The sequence below is a fragment of the Pimephales promelas genome, chromosome 6 (assembly GCF_988280905.1).
Source record: "Pimephales promelas chromosome 6, fPimPro1.hap1.1, whole genome shotgun sequence".
In the NCBI taxonomy this organism is placed as follows: Eukaryota; Metazoa; Chordata; class Actinopteri; order Cypriniformes; family Leuciscidae; genus Pimephales; species Pimephales promelas.
The window spans coordinates 8,668,065-8,674,064 of NC_142774.1; the positions used below are offsets into that span (position 1 = coordinate 8,668,065).

The 6,000-nt window shown below is 35.9% G+C and overlaps 1 protein-coding gene across 1 annotated transcript in view; it reads right to left on the reverse strand.

Moving 5' to 3' along the window:
* sorcs1 (sortilin-related VPS10 domain containing receptor 1) overlaps window positions 1–1,983 on the reverse strand; it is a 242,033-nt gene extending 240,050 nt beyond the window's left edge. The window contains exon 1 of the mRNA XM_089132050.1: window positions 1,773–1,983. The gene's annotated coding sequence lies outside the window, so the exon portion shown is untranslated. The remainder of the gene's footprint in view (window positions 1–1,772) is intronic.
* Between the last annotated feature and the right edge of the window lie 4,017 nt (window positions 1,984–6,000).

Sequence of the window (6,000 nt, forward strand, 5' to 3'; positions counted from 1 at the left end):
TTTCCTCTCTCACCTCCATTTCAGAGAGTATTACAATTACCAAACCCCCATCAGAAATCCAAAATGATTCAGACAGCGAGGAAACACCAGAGCCAGGCAGGCTTGATTCGAGCTTGGAAAACAGCAGGCCTTAAATTGGGTGGCAGTGACACTGCCCTTGGGGTAAAAATCTGTCGCGCACAGCTTTTCCCTGACTTTGCTTTTCCTGGCAGTCTAGACATGATGGTCCTCACTGAGAACATTAGATGGTTCTGCTGAACCTCAGCCGGCTATAGTTTCATTAGATCCATGCGTGAAAAGAGAAGTCTGCAATGTATGCACGCAGCTAGACAAACATTTGATTTTGCTTACATAAATCATGTGATGCAAGTACGAGACTGTGTTTGTATCCCAGTACTGTGGTTACAAGCATCATATAGCAGATTTTAAAAGCATAATAAACTATGCATGCCTCCCTGTGGCATTAGATTAGGCATGTTTATATTTGCAACAGCCAGTAAACAAATCTGATGATGAACCTAACATCTAATATACAATGGGCATATAATCTATTTCTATCTATTTTCCAAAATACAATTTAGAACATAATATCATCTGGACTTTACGTCATAATTTTATGCAATGGGTATTCTCTTCTTTCAGTTCGTAACAGCAACACATGCTTGGTTTATTTATTTTTATAAACCAGACTGCCTGCTTCTTTTGCTTGTGCATTTTTCATCCGTACTATAAACTGAATTTCTAAGTTTGTTGTAAACTGGGTTTACAGGAAAACAAGCAAGCAAAGAGATTACAACCACCGCGCCTTCCTCCCTTTTGTGTAAACAGAAATTCTACAAAAGAGTCTCAGTTCCTCCTCGCATTGCTCAGACTAGACCATTCTGTTTCAATTCACATCTCCTATTCATCACCGGATAGATAAGACCACAGGCAGATACGGCCTGTTCACAATATCAACGCTGACAAACTGTTTATACTGGTGTGCAATGCAAGGCATTTATAATCTCTGTAATGTTTAGCTTATGTCTAAGACATATTTTAATTGTATTCAAATTCAATGCATCTCTATGAAACCACTAGGGGTGTAATGATACACAAAACTGACGGTTCGGTTTTCCTACGGTTTTAACATATTGGTTCGGTTTGGTTTAGAAAGCTAAAATTACTTTTTTTTTTTTTTTTTTTTTGAAAACAGTGGTTTAATTAAAAAAAGTCTTTGTCTTTAAATTAATTCAATTAAACGTTTCACAAGGATTAAAAAAAATCTGCTAATGCTGTAAACTATATAGGGAGCCGCACACTACTAACATTAAAGGTTGTAGCCTATACTTTTAACCTAAATTCAGATGCTATTAATTTTTTAGATATAATAATCAACAAACAACACATTGTATGAAAACATGTAAACTGAACATAAGGCAGTTTTTGCATTAACTTTTGTTTTTACTCTAATTTGTTATTGAAATATAATAATTTACACAGCTGTCATTTTAATGAAAGATATTTTAAACATACATTAAATAATCAAGATATCATGAACAGGCGTAAAATATAATATATAGGCTAACATTGTGCATTTATTTAGTGAAAGAGTTATTTTATAGGAACCAAAGTTGTGGACACTGAATCACTTGCCTGTTGAGGTAAATGTAGGCTAATGCTAGTGACAAGCTATGCTGTTTCATTGATGTATTTCCGCTGTTGAAACACTGATTGAGCGATTACACGAGTTATGATGCATTTCAGAGAGTATACTATATCTTTCAACATACCTTGAGGTGTCCATTCTGTAACTGAGGAAGAAATGATCGAGTTTACTCGTGTGCCGCGCTGCCGCTTGAAATGAGCTAGTAGCTACAGTGATCTGTCACGTCACATCAAAGAGCGCCAAAACGCCATTTACTGTTTGAATTTCGTAATTCGTGATTAAATAGACATAATTTGAAAGATTACACCTTGCTTATTATCGAAAGTAACAAAACACAGCGTTATTTGGTGTTAATGGTGATGTTAGGCAACAAAACTGAATTTCGTGTGTACTGTCCACATGACATGAGGTCCGTTGAGCCGGGCTGGGCGGGGCCGGGGTAGAAGAGGGTGGGGCGGGGTGTGTTCGGTACGCAACGACAGAATTGCGATTCAAATCGCGAGTTCTGTATCGCTTTTTTTTTGGTTCGGTTCGAATATCGTTACAGCCCTAGAAACCACCTCGTGGACAAAGTTGCAGATTTGTAATTTTAGATTATATTGTACATGACATGGAGTATGGCTGGAATATGGCTGGCTTTCAAAAGCAAAATAAGGCCAGTAATTTGGAATTATCTAACAAAGAGACACATCTGTTTCAAAATGGAGACCATTTCAACTGAAGTGGAATATCACCCTCGGGCTATTTTATATGTCTTTGCACGTGTAGGCTTTTTGAGTCGGCTGTGTGTCTGTATGCTTGCGAAGTGCACTGTCTACTCACTGCAAAACTTCAAAATGAACTCGGGAAGCTGATGCAATTATTAATTTATCTCTGAGATTTATATCACAGAGTTATGTGTAAGCTGGGTATTTTTGTCTATTTTCCTCGTGGAATTGGGAATGACTTGTGTTCTGGCGTGAGGAAACTGGTTTTGATCTGTCTACACACAAAAAAAAAAAATCAAGCATTTGAACATTTCACATTTCTGTCAATGTGTAAATCATTTAAGAGAAGATTTATAATACTGGCATTCCCGTCCATCTCATTGACAGTTGCTGCTGGGCTGGAGCAAGACACCTGGAAATACACACAGTAATGTGTGTGTGTGTGTGTGTGGGATATTTTAATCTCAATTGTTACACATTATACATTTGCATAACATTAGCCTATGTTGTTCTTGCTTCCAAGGGAACATAACAAGCTAAATAGCTTCTGAAAAAAAAGACTGAAAAAAAAAAACATGACAAATTTTGAGAAAATGTTTGCAATTTCATATACACACTCTTTCCTGTGGGTAAACAGTTAATTTGGGAGTAATTTCAGCTTGCAGAAGTACAGTTACAACATAACCTGGGGCTTGGACACAGATGCTAGTTAACATGGATTCACATCAGATTAGATGGTTGGTTATCTTATGGCTGTGGTCACTGGTTCATGCACATGGTTTCTGGCTGTCACATGACACGTCTGTTTTACGCTCCTAGGCATGATGCAAGCAGCTGTCTTCTGTGTCTAGAGATGTTTTCTGATGTTTCTGAGCAGCAGTCTCCGTTGTTGGCAGTTGAGTCAGTACTTTTGACAGAATCTCACTTGTCAGTTCAACCTCTGTTGGTGAGATGGTGATTGATGGTATAGGGCTGCGCGATATAGGCTATAGTTTTAGCAGTAGCGCATGTCGTGCAATTGTAGTTTAACTGTACGGTCCAGGCACCGTATGATTCTCACACAGGATTGTCCAATTGCAAACACCTTTAACACCTGATTACTAACTTTACCCATCATATTGCGGATGTTTATCATTTGCACATGTTTTAGGTCCTCAGTTTAAGATTCAAGCGATTTTAAAACATTTGAGTAACATTTGCATAAACATCATAATTTATAGAAAAATGTTGGGCAATGCATGTAGTAATTTAAGTCAATGCATTAGGTATCATAAACTAACAATGATATGGGGGGATGTTTGCATATTTCAGTGTACATACATAATTTATTTACATACAGTAATTATTTTTTTTAACTTTGACATCCGCGAAAAATGTAAAACATTACATTTTGAATGTTACAAATGTACCATATTAGCATTGACCAAGATTAATATGTGTTAGTGCAGGCTTTCTCTTGCATTAATAATGTAACAAATTACAACCATATTGTGAATCATTACCACTTTTACTTGGTGTGAAAAACTTGTGTGTTCTCTCTTAATATCTTTACAAAGCTTTTGCTTTTCAAATAAATACGACTTATTTTAAGATGTATCATTTTTAGATGCTTATCTTGGAAACTGACTAAAAATATATAAATACTGATTAAGAAATAGTGCTTTGCAGCGTACAAGGTCAAAGCATTACCTCGCGAACACACAGCTCTGTCGGACTCTGTATTTGCAGAGGGCATGTTTTTTGGCCTTGCGAATGTAAATAACCTTTTACTTTCATCTCAGCCCAACAGAGTTTGTTAACTCCAGTCGGATTTTCTCTTACTTCTCTGTTTCTATCTTGCGCTGTAGGGGAGTGTGTGCGTGTGTGTGCGTGTGTGTGTTTTCAATGACATTTCTCCCCAGGGGCTGTTTTTTAATTACATCATTTGGTGATATGGTTATGTCTGCGGCAGTCTGTTACAGTTAGTACATGTGACAAGTCCCAAATCACTGTCGGCTCCTTGAAATATCCTGCCTGATTCATGCCATTCACATAACTCACTTTACGTTTGGATTGAACGGTCACGTACAGTATCTCGCCAATTCAGATCATCAAAGATGACAATTTATTTGAACGGTTTCACATAGATGATAGATGAGGCTGGACCATTTTTTTTAGTAGAATATTTATTATGTCACCAACTATGTCAATCAATTTCTATGATTTATATTCACAATCATAGAAATGCAAGTTTGTGCCAAAGCAACAAAAGAAAGCAATTAAACCACCGTCATCAGTCTGAAGAACAGAATAGTTTGCCAGTTAGTTCAGGGACTTGAATTGGCGCTGACTTGTGTTCTGGCTCAGCCGCAGGGCTTGTGATTAACTGGCTACCGGCCCAAACAATTGAGCTTGATTTGACATGAAACCGCAACTGACTTTGATTGTGACCAATACAGGACAACCACCTGTTTTCTGATCAATGTGTGTCAAACTTTGAGCGTTTAGAGGCAAACTTTGTGATATACATAGCACTGCTGGATTCAGTTGTGATTAGTGTGTCATGAAATATTTGATGTAATGAAGAATTGGTGTGTTTTGACAGTGTTGGTGTTTTGAGGAGATTTCTGTTTCATATTGACTGGGGTTGGTTTTATAAAAGCTAAAGGTTTTAAGGAATAATTTGCCTTATTATTGTTGTTCCAAACCCAAATTACTGATGAATGTGCTCTATTCAATGAAAGTGAATGAATGGTCTTTTTTGAACATTCATGCATTTGAATTCAATGACAAATTTCAGAAGTGAGACAGTTATGCTGACAGACAGACCGGTACATTATAACAAATGGTTTAGATTAGATTTATTGAAATACACACACACACACATATATATATATATATATATATATATATATATATATATATATATATATATATACACACTTACATTATAACATATATATATATATATATATATATATATATATATATATATATATATATATATATATATATATACACACTTACATTATAACAGTAACAGAACTATATTATAAATTATAGAACTATAAATTATAACAAAACACTTACTGTTCAACATCTTATGGAAATGCTTTCTGGGAACGCTTTATTGACATAGAATATTATGTACTAAATATATGCCTGAACTTTCAAGTCTTTGCTACTTACTGTTAGGAACAGCCAAACTGTTGTGAAGCACATTAGTGGAGGGAGGGAGTGAAAATGCTAACTAGAAAGAGATCTTTTGTTAGATTTTTTTTTTTTTTTTTTTTTTTGGAGCTCTAGTTCATGACAGACACAGCTTATGCTCTGTTCCTTCTCTAAATCAATCGGAATCGTTATATAACATCAGGGATATTGCATCATCCATATTAATTAAAGGTTTGTCCCATTTGAAAGGTGATGTATTGCCTCTGGGGGGAAATATGCCTGAATTACCTTTTTGGAGGTTCTAATGAAGTGTCTATATATCCTCAGGGTGTTCAGATGAAGAAGATGCTCTTGTGTCATTATTGTCTGTGTTAAATATATACCTCTATAAACAGAATTTCAGTTACAAAGTATTTACCAAATGGTGGGTCCTAGGTTTCCTTCTGGAAATAAAACAGAGTTAAGCGTATAATCATCCAGAGTTTGGATAGCTAA